The sequence below is a fragment of the Tenebrio molitor genome, chromosome 8, assembly GCF_963966145.1.
Source record: "Tenebrio molitor chromosome 8, icTenMoli1.1, whole genome shotgun sequence".
NCBI lineage: Eukaryota > Metazoa > Arthropoda > Insecta > Coleoptera > Tenebrionidae > Tenebrio > Tenebrio molitor.
The window spans coordinates 3,739,458-3,752,780 of NC_091053.1; the positions used below are offsets into that span (position 1 = coordinate 3,739,458).

General features: G+C 33.6%; 1 protein-coding gene and 1 long non-coding RNA gene across 2 annotated transcripts in view; one reads left to right on the plus strand and one right to left on the minus strand.

Moving 5' to 3' along the window:
* The window catches only part of unc-13, a 307,874-nt gene that overhangs the window by 41,769 nt on the left and 252,782 nt on the right, over positions 1 to 13,323 (plus strand). The window lies entirely within an intron of this gene.
* LOC138137145 (uncharacterized) lies at positions 87 to 13,250 on the minus strand. Its single transcript, XR_011161573.1, has 3 exons — positions 13,150 to 13,250; positions 2,242 to 2,492; positions 87 to 2,179 (listed from the first exon to the last, which is right to left on the minus strand). It is a non-coding gene; the product is annotated as an uncharacterized lncRNA (long non-coding RNA).

Here is a 13,323-nt window from a genome sequence, read left to right on the forward strand (position 1 = left end):
ATAACCTAAAAAATCCACATCCATTTAGATGTCAACTTCATGTCAAATTAAAAAAACAAACTAAAATCAACTGTTTTAAATTTTTTTAAACAAATATAAATGATCCACGAAGGCGATGAAAATGTATAACTGGTTGCGTTTCAATGTTTGTAAGGCCCATTATTACTCGTGAATAACCCTGTATAGGTACAAGGACATTTAAAATATTTGCTATGTCTGGATGAGGAGTGCTTCCATTTCAATTTCATTACGATCATAATTTAAAGCATACATACAGGGTATTTCACGAGTGATAATGAGCCCGACGGAATTGCAAAAATGCAACACAGAATACATTTCCAAAGTTAACGTGGATATTTGTTTTTTATTTAAAAAACATAAAACATAGTTAGCTGTGCAGTTTCGTAAATTTTGAATAAACGCCATTCGCTTGCTTAAATGAAATTGTGTAAAAACGAAGAGTTTTTGGGAAAATGTTTATTGTCTGCATAAACGCGCAACTGCAGAAGCATTTTTCTTACAACAGGCATAAATCAGGATCATGTCTGTTTTCCAATCGTTCGCATACATTTTAATCGTCGTATTTTAACTTTTTCGTAAGTGTCAGTTGTGACAAATAAAATTATTGGAAGCAAAGTCATCATAGATTCATAATTTCATTTTAAAACAATACGATATTTAAAAGAGTTCCGGTAACTTTGGAAATGTATTGTGGGTTGCATTTTCAATTCCTCCGGGCTCATTATCACTCGTGAAATACGCTGTATAATGTTAAAGATTCAAAAAAATTTCAACAAATTTGTGGTCTTTTGCCGCTTGTTATCGGTTTCATTAAGACGTAGCGTAGCTCAGCTGTCAACTTAGATGCCAAACAAGCAGTTCTGTGAATTATTTCTTTTGCAAGAAACGTTTTTTTTTTTTAACTAACCACCGCTAGTTTTCTTGGTTTTTTTAGTGCTACATGATGGTTTTTACTCTAAATTAACGATTTAATTCATAATGAAATGATGATCAAATCGTAACAAAAAAAGACGAACTGCATTTGTAATAGGGAGAGAAAACGATGACCTGGTTGAACACATGTTTTTCTGAACGCTGGTTTCAAATATTCTGCTATTGTTCTTGCAGGTGATATATATTCCGTCCAGTGAAAGATTGGGAGATTTTAAATTGTAAACTTGTAACCCAATACTACAAAATGCACTAGAATACATTAATTAGACCATAATTTCAGGGCAAAAAATGTTAATGCTTGAATGTAAATAAATAAATAATTTACTCTCTCTGCGATAGAATTTAGTGATTCTTATGTCAATAATCTCTCGCTGGACCAACTATACCATATGATATATTGTAATAACGTTCCGTTTTGAAAGTTTCTCGTAATATGCATTTTACTATAGATACGAGAAAGTTCCTAAATACATATGTTATCTTTATGTCCGTTATTACAACAAAAAAAAGTTTGTATTACAAACTTAAAGAACTGTCATTTGTTTCACCGTAGAAGAAAATGTGAAGTTTTCAATCGCTTTGTAGAAAATTTATTCCTGTTTATTTTTTGATTTTCAAACGCACTTTCGATATTGTGATCACTCTTGATAACGTGTGGAATTGGAAACTCATATTTTTAAGTGCTAGTATGTATAGACGTGCATGCAATCAGTTATTTAAAAAATGGTTGATGTATGTAGATATTGCCCAGGGACATGTTAACCTTTTAGGAATTATTGAGCGTAAAATATTTAATGTAAACAATTCAAAGCCAGAAAGAATGTGTATTCTTATTTTTGAAATCACCGTAGATATTACAATATGTATTAGATTTGGATATAAAAGGTGATACATAATCAAGACTTGTAAGAAAAGAGACATTAATTACGAATTTTCATACTTTTTTTTTGGTGCAAATCTCGAATATAAATTTTTTGTTGTCATCTTTTTCTGGAATATACTCGTATGTGTGTTTACCTTCTCTTTTTTTGAAGAGAATAATAAACAATTTCAAAGAAAAACAAAACAATTGATACGATAATAAGTGCTAAATATATGGCCAATTCCAAAATAAAAGACTCAAAACGTATGATGCTTGTATCGTCTTCGTTGATAATTTTTTTCGAGTAGACGTACAGATTGCTCTTTAACAGCGCCTCCTGTTCCCAAACTTGCAACAGACCTCCTGAAAACAAAACCAATTAATTTTCTCAACTGTATTGTTTCGCAAAACCGCGAAAAGCTTACCGCCCATGACCTTTTTTATGTGGATACTAAACCTGTCCACAAAGGGAGCGTCAGTCTTGAAGAGCCAAGCGTGAGGAGTTACACCGAAGAGCTGTGTCGAAAAGCGTTCTAAAAGTTTGCTGTGCCCATCATCAGAACAGTATATTTTCGAATGCAAGAAGTTTAGAGTGACTTCTCCGGCAATCAGAGCTTTGTTGTTTCCAATGTAATGGTGCAAGTCGCACATGCCATTCTCCCATATGGTGCTGGGTCTGTGAAAGACACTTTCATAAATGTTGATAATATTTATTACTAGCTACAAGCCTGTTTATGAGTGATTCTTCCTCTTCGAGGAACATTTGTATATAACTTCTAGTTTTGTCTAGTGCTATTTCGTAACCTTCGTCGACTAGTTCTCCGAAAGTTGTCCGATATGTGGGTGTAGAAACCATCAAAGAAGACAGTTTAGATTTATAAATTGCATTGACTATCATTGAAAAAATCCACCAACTCGCTAATATAATAAAAACTGGTGTCTCTACTTTTTTGGGGAAACGGTTTTTTACGTTGACGGGTTGTTCAAACATGGTTCTCACAAACCCCTACAAGAACAATTATGTGGAAATAAGAAGTAACCATTGTGATCCAAGTTCCTCACTGTACATAATGTCAGAAACGACAGTTCGGCATTGCTTTTGGAGTATTTTGTCATCAGGTATATCAGTAGTGTCAGCGAGAGCCCTACAGCAACTAGGCAAATGTTCACATTTAAATTGAACGATTCGTAATAGAGCAGTCTTTGATACAGTGGTTTTTGATAAATAAATATGACAGCCAGCTTTTCAAACCTAATAACGCAACTGAATTGTACTTTCTTGCGGCGTTTGCTAGTCATCGATAATCCCCCGATACCAAAATCGAATTTTCCAGAGACTAATCCTTCAATTAAAGGCCTATAGCTTTGGTCAGTGGCTTCGATCAGTTGAAAAGAAAAATTTAAAGCACGGCTTAATGTTGCCAACAGTTGGTATTCTGAACCGATTGCCTCGTTGCAAATTGTTGTCTTTGCCACTTTAGACTTGTTAATGCAGTAAATATATGGAAAGTAGTCTACATAAACGACCTTCATTACGTGTCCCACGAAGTTGTCAAAATTATTTGGAAACCACTGATCGGAACTGTTTAGAACTTCTCCTGATTTCAATTTTTGAAGAAGCGTTAATCGCCCACTCATATCTCCACAGTAGTAGCAAATTGTGTAAACGCTCTTTACTCGGGTGTAATTAATAACGATGATTCTTCCAGATTTATTTAGATTTGGAATTAGACGATAGTTGGCAGCAAACATTTTAAATTCTGTAGGTTTTGTCAAAAACATGATCACGTCGTTGGAGTTGATGTTGTTGCGTTGGGTGTAGTTGGAGAATTTCAACGGGTTTTCGAAAACTATCACGTTGAGACATTTAGAAGAGCCGAGTTTTGCTGTCGGGGTTTTTTCGTTTACGTCATGATTAACTATACTTGTTAAGGTAGAGTGCAAAGCAAGAAAATTGTTGACTACATCTTGAGTGGTATTATCAATGTGAATGATCAAGTTATACTGTTGGTACTGGTTTAAAACATTGACAAGTAGAGAAAATCTGTTTGAAGTGTTGAAAGTTAAATGAAATTTTGTCAGGTTTGCTGAAAATACGGATGCTATAGCAGTTGCTGTTAGGTAAATGTGTGCTTTTAGAAGCATTGTTAGTTTGTTACTAAAAGGAAGCAGTCGAGCAATGTTAATTATAATTTAGTAAATAAATGTTTGTTTGGCAGGGTGAGTCAGTATAGTGGAGTTATTAACTAAATGGAAGGAGTAATATCTTATATTTTCCAATTAAAATGTCCGCTTCATTGTTATTTTCATACAGTTTTTCAAAACAAAATTGCATTAATTTGAACAGTTGAGGGTTTTTTTCGGTGGCCATTTGACAACACAACAACAAATATTTGGAATTTAAAATGTTACTACAAGTATGTATCTTTTAATTTCGTATCCCACCTCCACCCGGCGGCACGGCAATTTTGCCGGAGTACATACACTATTACGGATAATACTATCAAGTAATAGTGCAGTGCTTATCAACATAATTACCGGCGTCTCGTCTCCACATTTTGACTTTTTTGTGTTTTATGTTCTGTGTCAATGTTAAGGAATTTCCTCACGATGTGACATGAGTATAATAATATACCTTTTTGAATTTCAACCACCAATGTGTTCTCTAAGTCCAAAATTTTTAAATTTTTAAAAAGAGATTGCGGTACTATGCCTGTTGCTGAAATTTAATGTCTTTGCTTTTTTTTTATCTGATAAAAAATATTTCTATTCAGAAATTCATCCATTAACTGCGGGATGGACAAAAATAAAACTGTGCAAAATAAGATGACTCAACATGACAACAAATCGTACCTTAATTGTTGATGTGATTAGAAATGGTATTTTTCTTTGCTAAAACTGGGATCTTTGCAATAGTTATTTACAGTACGAGAGAGGAAGGTAAAGCTTTTGTTCACGCGAAGACAGTGGGCGAAAGTGAAACCTTCACCCACTGGTAACTATGGATACAAACTCACTTTCTAAGAAGGTATAGAACAAAAATAATTTTCCTGAACACTTGGGAAGATAATAATCCATGAGCATGAGCATCAAACCGGTGCAAATTTTATTGATGGTTTTCTCTTTGGTGATATAAAACCACTATTTTTTAAATGATGCTAGTGTTATTTTGTTGTCATTATAAAAATGTTAGAGAAGTCAGGTTTCCCCTCTGTTTCATAAAAAGATCTAAGTATTTCTGGAAAGTTTTTATTTGTGTTTGATCAAAAAAGAACAATCGAGTTCTTTTGAAAAATACATGTGACATAATTGCAGCTTAACAGATGAAAATCGATATCAGTTTACCACAAATACGTAAAGCTCTTCGGTAGTAAAATATTTCTCCGATTTCGTAAGTATGCAACACAGCCGGGTATATGGCAGCTGCCAATAATTCTGCAGGGATTCACGGCTCTTATTTACCCTTCATGTCAAGGAATTTCCAAATAATCCTCGTATAACTAGTGTTTTTTTAGTAATAAAATATACTGTCCATTTCGTTAGTTTATCATGCTTTATCATGCCCTATTTTAAAAATATATGTAGTAGCAAGCCAAATATTTCGAAGGTAACAAAAGTTAGATGATGTGTATATGTATTGATTTCTCAAAAACCAATACTGATCAGTTGTATTTAAAAAAAATTTTTAGTAGCTGAGGACGTAACCATAACCCAATCAGTTTGGGCATCTTATGTGCTGACGTAATAGTAGATTATATCATTAAGAGTAGAAGTGAGTCTTTTTGTGTTAAGCCCGGAGATGGCAACTGGGCGAAGCACAAAAAGACCTGCTCTGAAACGGATCACAAAAAAAATTGGACGTGAACTTGTTTATTTTCTTTTGCTGCAAATACAGTAAACTTACAAATTTTAAAGCAACAGTAATTTGTAGATCTCTTGTTGCAATATTATTAGTACTTGAAGGTTCAATGATATTAGTAAAGTCTACTAACGTCTAAAGTTTACTTTTTAACGTTGAACGGCCATCTTGCTATTTTTGATTTTGACATATGTCATCCGTGCACATGGGTGACTCGTATTACGTCACAGTGGCACCGGTTAAATATTGGCTAATAATTTCGTTATTTCGCTTTTTTTAAATAGAAATGATTTAATTATTAAATATTTCGTGTAATAATAATTATTTATAAATAAATCGTGAGAAATGCTTCAAATGACCTTACATTTGAGTCGGCCGAGTCGCTTGTGGACATTTCAGCTCCTAGGATTTCAAGTGTTTTAAGTTCGGTAAAAAAAAACACACTTCAACCGTTTCTATAGAGATACGCAAAGGCATGATTTTCGACCGCTTGAAGATAAAAAGAATTTTCGTAAAGAATCACAACAATAAAATATATTTAAAGAATAGTTAAAGTCATATTTTTTTTTGTTCATGCTCCAGTTTTTTTTAATTAAAAAATAATGTTTCCCACTTTGTATACAAAGTGAATAACAAAAACATCGAGGTGAAGTCTAGCTTTTTAATAAAATTTACGAAACCTTCGAGCACTAGACATAAAGCGATACATTCTAATTAAAATTCCCGGGATCAAAAACGTCTACCTATGTCAGTTTCACTCGTAACAGGATACAAACAAATGTAAAATACAGTGTCAAACTTCAAAAGGGTGGTATTTTTCGCTTTTGTTTATTTATTTTTTTGCAAACAGTTTGTAAACTCTTCTGTACTGTTGATTTTTTTATTTCAAGTCAACAACGTGACAACAAGTTTTTTGTACAACATAAACAAATTCATTATTGCTTTTGTTTGAACTTTGACAAAGCTGACATACATTTTTTTTAATAATGCGAAATTCTCCCAAAAAGTAAATTCTATAACGGAATAATGTCAATTATTATTTATTACAACAGTGTTTGTTTTTTAATTTAATACGATGATATAGATTTTCGAATTACCTTCATAATTAATATTTCACGTAGGTATCGCAGTTTTGTTTGCAGCTGTAGAATAAATTAGATTCGTTTGTTTGGTGCAATATCAATTGAAAATTAATTATAAACGGACTTTACAGTGAAGCAGAACAAAACAAAATTAAAGATAATTCTTTTTCTCCGTAAAATACAGTAGCCAAATAAATTAGATTTTATTGCCGCCAGTAACTGAATATTTATCGCAACGATCGTCTAATAAATGGTCAAATTTGTTGAAAATATTATTTTGAGTGAACAAAAATGGTGGATGCGCCGGGAAAACTTACGATTCAAACCTGAATGACACAGTATGTGTTTCTACTCCTATTAATAATACATTTGTTACAGATACGTCTACTGTTAAGTAATGCTATGCGTTACCCACGGCCATGAGTGATGACTGATGATTCATTATTCCTACAACTTGCATAATATGTCATAATTATATGCTTTGAAACGTCAACACCTGTGTACGTTTTTGAAATTTACGCGTCGTAAAAAAGTATCGTATTCACTCGCGGGTAATGGTTATTGCTCGCTCAGATGATTGCAGCACTCGCACACGAGTCTTATCACAACCTTCACCTCGCGAGTAATACCCACCATTACACCCTCCCTCACTAATATTTGATTTATTAATAGCTGCTAGGTACAAAATGACATCTAATTACGTCCATTTCAATTTGTATTTCGGAATAAATTTAGTAATTAATGGAAGTACAATTGTCAAGTGACATGTTACAAACCGCCCTGGCATGCAGCCTGCATTAACCCACAAAGACCTAATGACCGTACAATCATCGATTGTTCCTATTTATAGCCGTCAATTTCCAAGATTTTAAATGACAAAAGCACCCTTTTCGACGGAGGGTGCACGTTACGTGCATGTGCAATCCGCGTTTTAGGGGTCACGGTTCAACGACCGCCTAGACTGCAGCTATTCCCGGATCAATAGCTCAGTTTCCTTAATTTGCATCACCTGGTCCACAATCAAACAAGAAAATGTCGCTTCCATACGGGGAAGATTGTCTCTTCATCCTGATTTTATTTATGAAAGGAGAGGGTTGAAAGCGGAGAGTTTCGGGGCAAATATTGATTTTCAAGCCAGAAATGTCCCAAAGTAACGGCTGGCGATTTATGGTTTTGTCCCAGGTCTATTCCTGGAGAATGTGATTGCACCGGATCCTTTTCCCGGTGCATTTTGATCAGCCGAGGAGGTTTCTTTCGCCGCTGACACTTTACCGGATTGGACCTCAACAATTTAATTAATTTATGACGTAATTAAATGTTACGTCTTGTTAATTTGGTCGTGCGATAAATTCGAAGAGGTTTGGTTTGTAACAAGTTTACTAACTGGAAATCTAATTTTCTCGGCGATAAATTTGTTGCAATAAAGTAGAATAGTTGAAATGATAGCGGCAGAATAATGCGGTGTGTTTTGTATTGTGAACTACAACACTGAGAGATACAAAATATACAAAAATAAAATAACAGACAGACACGATGAAGAAGATCGCCGCTCGAGGGTTTCACGAACATTATAAAGTCAAATATCAGGATCAGGGTGGAGCGGTTAAAGAGGAAAGACTCGATTATTTGACATGTCAATGTTTTGTCTGAAATTGTATTTGAGCACATCGCAACAACAGGTTCTCGTCTCTTGGTTCTTGCTTTAATAATTCATTTCTAACCTCGAAAATTGAATTCTTAATCAAGTTGATTTATATCTCGGTTTAAAGAATTTTTAATTTTCACCAGGAATAAATGACGCCAGTTACAAGGGTCAAATTACGCCGTCATCAAATTTAATAATGTTATTAGTCCTGAGGATTTGTTAGATTTTACTTCAATGCAGATGTGGTAATTACGAAAATTGCAGGAGAGTATCCTTGGTTTCGTAAATATCCTAAGTGAATTTCGATGGAACATAAAATGTGATGTTTTATATTCGAATTAATTTTAACAGTTCGCCTGATCCAAAAGGAGTCCTTGTAATGTACGAGTACTTATATTTTTTTAGGAAATTATAATAGTGCGAATTTTGGTTAAAAAATTGGTCTAAACTTGTAGCTGGTTGTTGGATACCTAATTTTTACTTAGGTACCTAACAATGCACTATAGAATTCAAAATAAGGTAACTATCTTTAATGCCAGCACTTTTGTAAGAAAAAATCTTTGAAAATACATATTTTACTCCGTCTTGGCTAGTTTTATTTAAATATTTCAAATTTTTTTTACGTTTTTCCTTCTTTTGAGTAGATTTAACAAAATTTCCAAAATGTGTAAACTTTTTAGTGAACAAAATCTAAAGAATATATTTTTTTTTACAAAGAATAATGTGATTAAAAGTGAGAATGTACCAATTGCAAACATAGTGCACCTAAATTTGAGAAAAAGATTTTTGTTTGGACTATGACTATGCAGTTCCAGTCCTTCCGCAAATGTATAGTATTCAACGAGCGTGTAATGAATGATTGCTATTCCTACTCATGAAGCTGTCCCTAATTGAGTAATAGCCACTCCACGCGAGTAGAATGCGATTATTTATTACTTCAATTTAACAGAAAACTTTGATTCTAAATAATGTAATTTCAAAATAACTGTGACATATGAATATTGCGCTATATTATAGCAACTGTATAATCTTTGCGATGGTGTAATGAGTAGTTAATCATGGTCGTGGGTAATGAATAGTATTACTTTACAGTAAACGAATATACCTGAAAAAAAAAGACCAGTCCATTACTCCCTTATTTATCGGTGGATTTTAAATGGTTGTGAATAAACTACATAAGGACCTAATAAATCCACGTATAGCGAGCCCTAAGGGCTTCAAGGCTAAATTGTTGAAATATTTTTTTTCAAACGAGAACATATACTTTTTTTTAGTAATTCTGATAGAGATTATCATTCTGAAAACAACAATGTATCACAAGTATAACCTCACATAAACAAAAACAACACCAAATTTTGAAACAAATGACGAGCACCAAGCGAGAAGCTATCAAAATGCATTGCGTTACAGTGTAATAACCAAATTAAGTTAGCTGGAAAAACAAATGGCAAATAATAACATGAGATTGCTCAGAGATGCCCCCAATGTTTAGTGCAAAATGGAGCTCAGTTTGAGCATAGACGATAATAACGTTTTTAGAATTTGCGTCTCTAATAGGTCTATTATTGTATTCAATTTGGAGTCGTTTATGGCTATCTATTAAAGCACTCGTGGTTTAATGGATCTCTAAGAAATTTTTTATCAATATTTCAGTGTATTATGGTCATTTACACCAAAAAATTTCCAATATTAATATTTAAACTCTACTTTTTAACATTTGTTGCAGATGTAGTTGCATCCATTACTTTGAATTACCAATTAATACAAAATTCCCTAGAATTTGAAAATTTAATTTTTTTATTTAAAAATTAATACAAGGGTGCAAATTCTAAAAAATATCATAAAAAACTCGTTTTATAAGGGCATTGACGCACTCGTCCCATAGAAAACTCCCCTACGGCTCATTTTCTACACTTGGGAGTCGTGCGCCAAATCAATCCTTATAAAACTCGTTCTTTAATATACTGTTTCTCTACTTTTTTTGTATTTTTGGTATGTAAGTGTACATTTATGATACATTGTTGTTTTCATATACATATAATATACCAAGGGACAGATATATTGCCGGAAATTTTTTCGAGCAGGCCTCACACACGAGTGTTTGTAGCAAGAAAATTTTCCCTAGGTCAATTATATCGGAAATTTTGAGCGACAAACACGAGTGTTGGACTGCAAGAAAAAATTTCTGGCGATATACAGTGAGCGGCAAAAGTATGGAATAAATTCCTTAAAAATTAAACAAAATTTTTTTCAAAAAAATCCTTCGACAGGTCAATTTTAGTTTATAAAAATACATGTTTTAGTACCAAAAAAAATTCCAAGCAGTCATTTGTTTTCGAGTTATGACGTCATCGATACTTTTTTTAAATGAAAATCCCCTATTTTTTTTCTTGATTCTGATAGCCCTTTTAATTGTCTAAATGACAGTATGAAAATTTTGTTATCTTACATAAGGAAATTTTTGAGAAAAAAAATAATAAAATAGGAAAAAATTAATTTTATAACGAACAAAAACAAGTCAAAAACTGTGTTAGTAAGTACTTAAAATTATGGAATTAAATGTTCGAATTGCCATCCCCCAGCTTTTTGACAATAAGCAAGTTTATGATGAAATTCCCCATGTTTTAGTTTTATCACAGCACCCAATCAAAATTAAAACATCTATACGTTTCTGTTAAATGAGTCATTTTCGAAAACGTTTTGTAAAACAAATAACACATAGGAATGAAATTGATGGTAACATTTGACTGTTTGATTTACCTACTTGATTTTTTGACTTGTTTTTGTTCGTTATAAAATTTATTTTTTCCAACTTTATTATTTTTTTTTCTCAAAAATTTCCTTATGTAAGATAACAAAATTTTTATAGTGGTATTTAGACAATTAAAAGGGCTATCAGAATCAAGAAAAAAAATAGGGGGTTTCCGTTTAAAAAAACTATCGATGACGTCATAACTCGAAAACAAATGACTTCTTGAAATTTTCTTTGATACTAAAACATGTATTTTTATAAACTAAAATTGACCTGTCCAAAGATTTTTTTGAAAAAAATTTTGTTTAATTTTTAAGGAATTTATTCCATACTTTTGCCGCTCACTGTATATCTGTCCCGAGGTATATTCGGAAGAGAATCGCCCGAAAAATTTTTTCCCTAGGGAAAATTTCCGCTTAATTAAATTGTGATTGGTTGCTATTCAAACAATTCGGAGTTGTGATTTGTCAATATAAATCATGTGATATTTGAAGTCGATTCTCGTAATAAAAAATCTCTATTAGAATTACTAAAAAAAGTTTGTATTCCTATTTGAAAAAAAATATTTTGACAGTTTAGCCTAGTATGCTTAAGGCTATAAGTGAATTTATTAGGTTCTTATGTAGACTATTCACAACCATTTAATTTGGTGTATAAATAATTAAATTCGACCAATAAATAAGGAAGTTATGGACTCGTTCTTTTTTTAGGGACACCTGTATAATGAATGAAATAACTGAAATAAATATCTGGAAATGTCATTTATATTTTAGTTTCACATAACAGACTTCATAATGTTTTGCTGTAAAATAATCTAAATGCTAAACGTTTATTTGACAGTTGAAAAATCATCTCCCTAAAATTCAAAATATAATGAAAAATTGCAGAATACTTTTCGTTGTCATAAATTAGAATTTTGTCTTTTAAATTTTGACTCATATAAATATGTCGTCCTTTCTTTCTCTCGGTTTATTTCATTTTTGTTAAATCATAAATTCTCATTTCTTTAAGCCCACACGAATTCACACCGCATCATTGTCAGTGGGTTCATTATCTTGATAAGCGTCATAAAAATGCAGTTCTGTGCAAAACAGACGCAACTGTCAATCCCGTTTACGCAAAAATCACAAACCTCTGACGCAGACGCCTCCAATGACTCGATTTTTTCTATTTTCGATTGATAGTTTGAAACAGTGCGATCGACATTATCGCTTCCGCAAGCAACGTAAACGTATCGTGGCGTGACGTGAATGAATTTTTCGATTCATAAAAACGGCAGCCGTTAACACACATTTTTCATCGATTTTCGATGGTGTCGGTCGTCTCTTATCTTGGGCATCGGCAGAATGTTTCGGAACGCTCGTACTTAAACTTCCGCAGGAGTTGATCAAGGTTTTATTCGATTTGGCATTGATACAAAACTAGACGCCTCGGTGTCTCTGGGTGCATAATAAATTTCTTCCGGAGAAAACTCAGACGAGAAATCATGTATTAAGCGCGGAAGCGGAGTCCCGGAAAATGTCGGTGACCCATATTTAATTTCCTCCAAGTGTGGTTGTGGAATATTGAATATAAGGAGGTTTTCCTGAGAAATATTTACGACTGAAAACTTTAAAATTGAATTTGTTCTCAAAATAAAAATCATCAAATTGAAGGGTAACGATTAATTTATCAATGTGATAAGGTTTTGTACAAATACAGGGTGGTCTCTACATTGCATTAAGAACTGCGTCAGATGGCGCTGATGGTACGTGATGTGCAGTTTTTCTTGAAGAAAATTGAGGTTATCTCGCCGCCTTCGTTCCGCGAGAAAACCCATTAAGCACTCATTTAATTTCGAAATTCCGTTTCCGGGTCCAAGCCCGGCTAGCTGCGACCGTTACGAGCAAAGTTATAATAAGGACATTAATCATCCGGGGGGGTAAAAATCGTCGAGAGCGAGGGCGCCACCTCGCCACCTACTCCTAGTGCAAGAAAGAATCTCCTCGTCCTTACCTCGTGGTCCTGCAGCTGCTGGCGGCACATATGCGTGGACACACTCCGCATCACCGAATGATTGATGAGCGCCCCCTGTACGCAGGTGCGCCCTCACTGCGGTCGCGCTGACGTCGGGGTGTTGCCATAGCGATGACGTCACCGCGCGTCCTCTGCGCGCTCCTCCAGGACTTT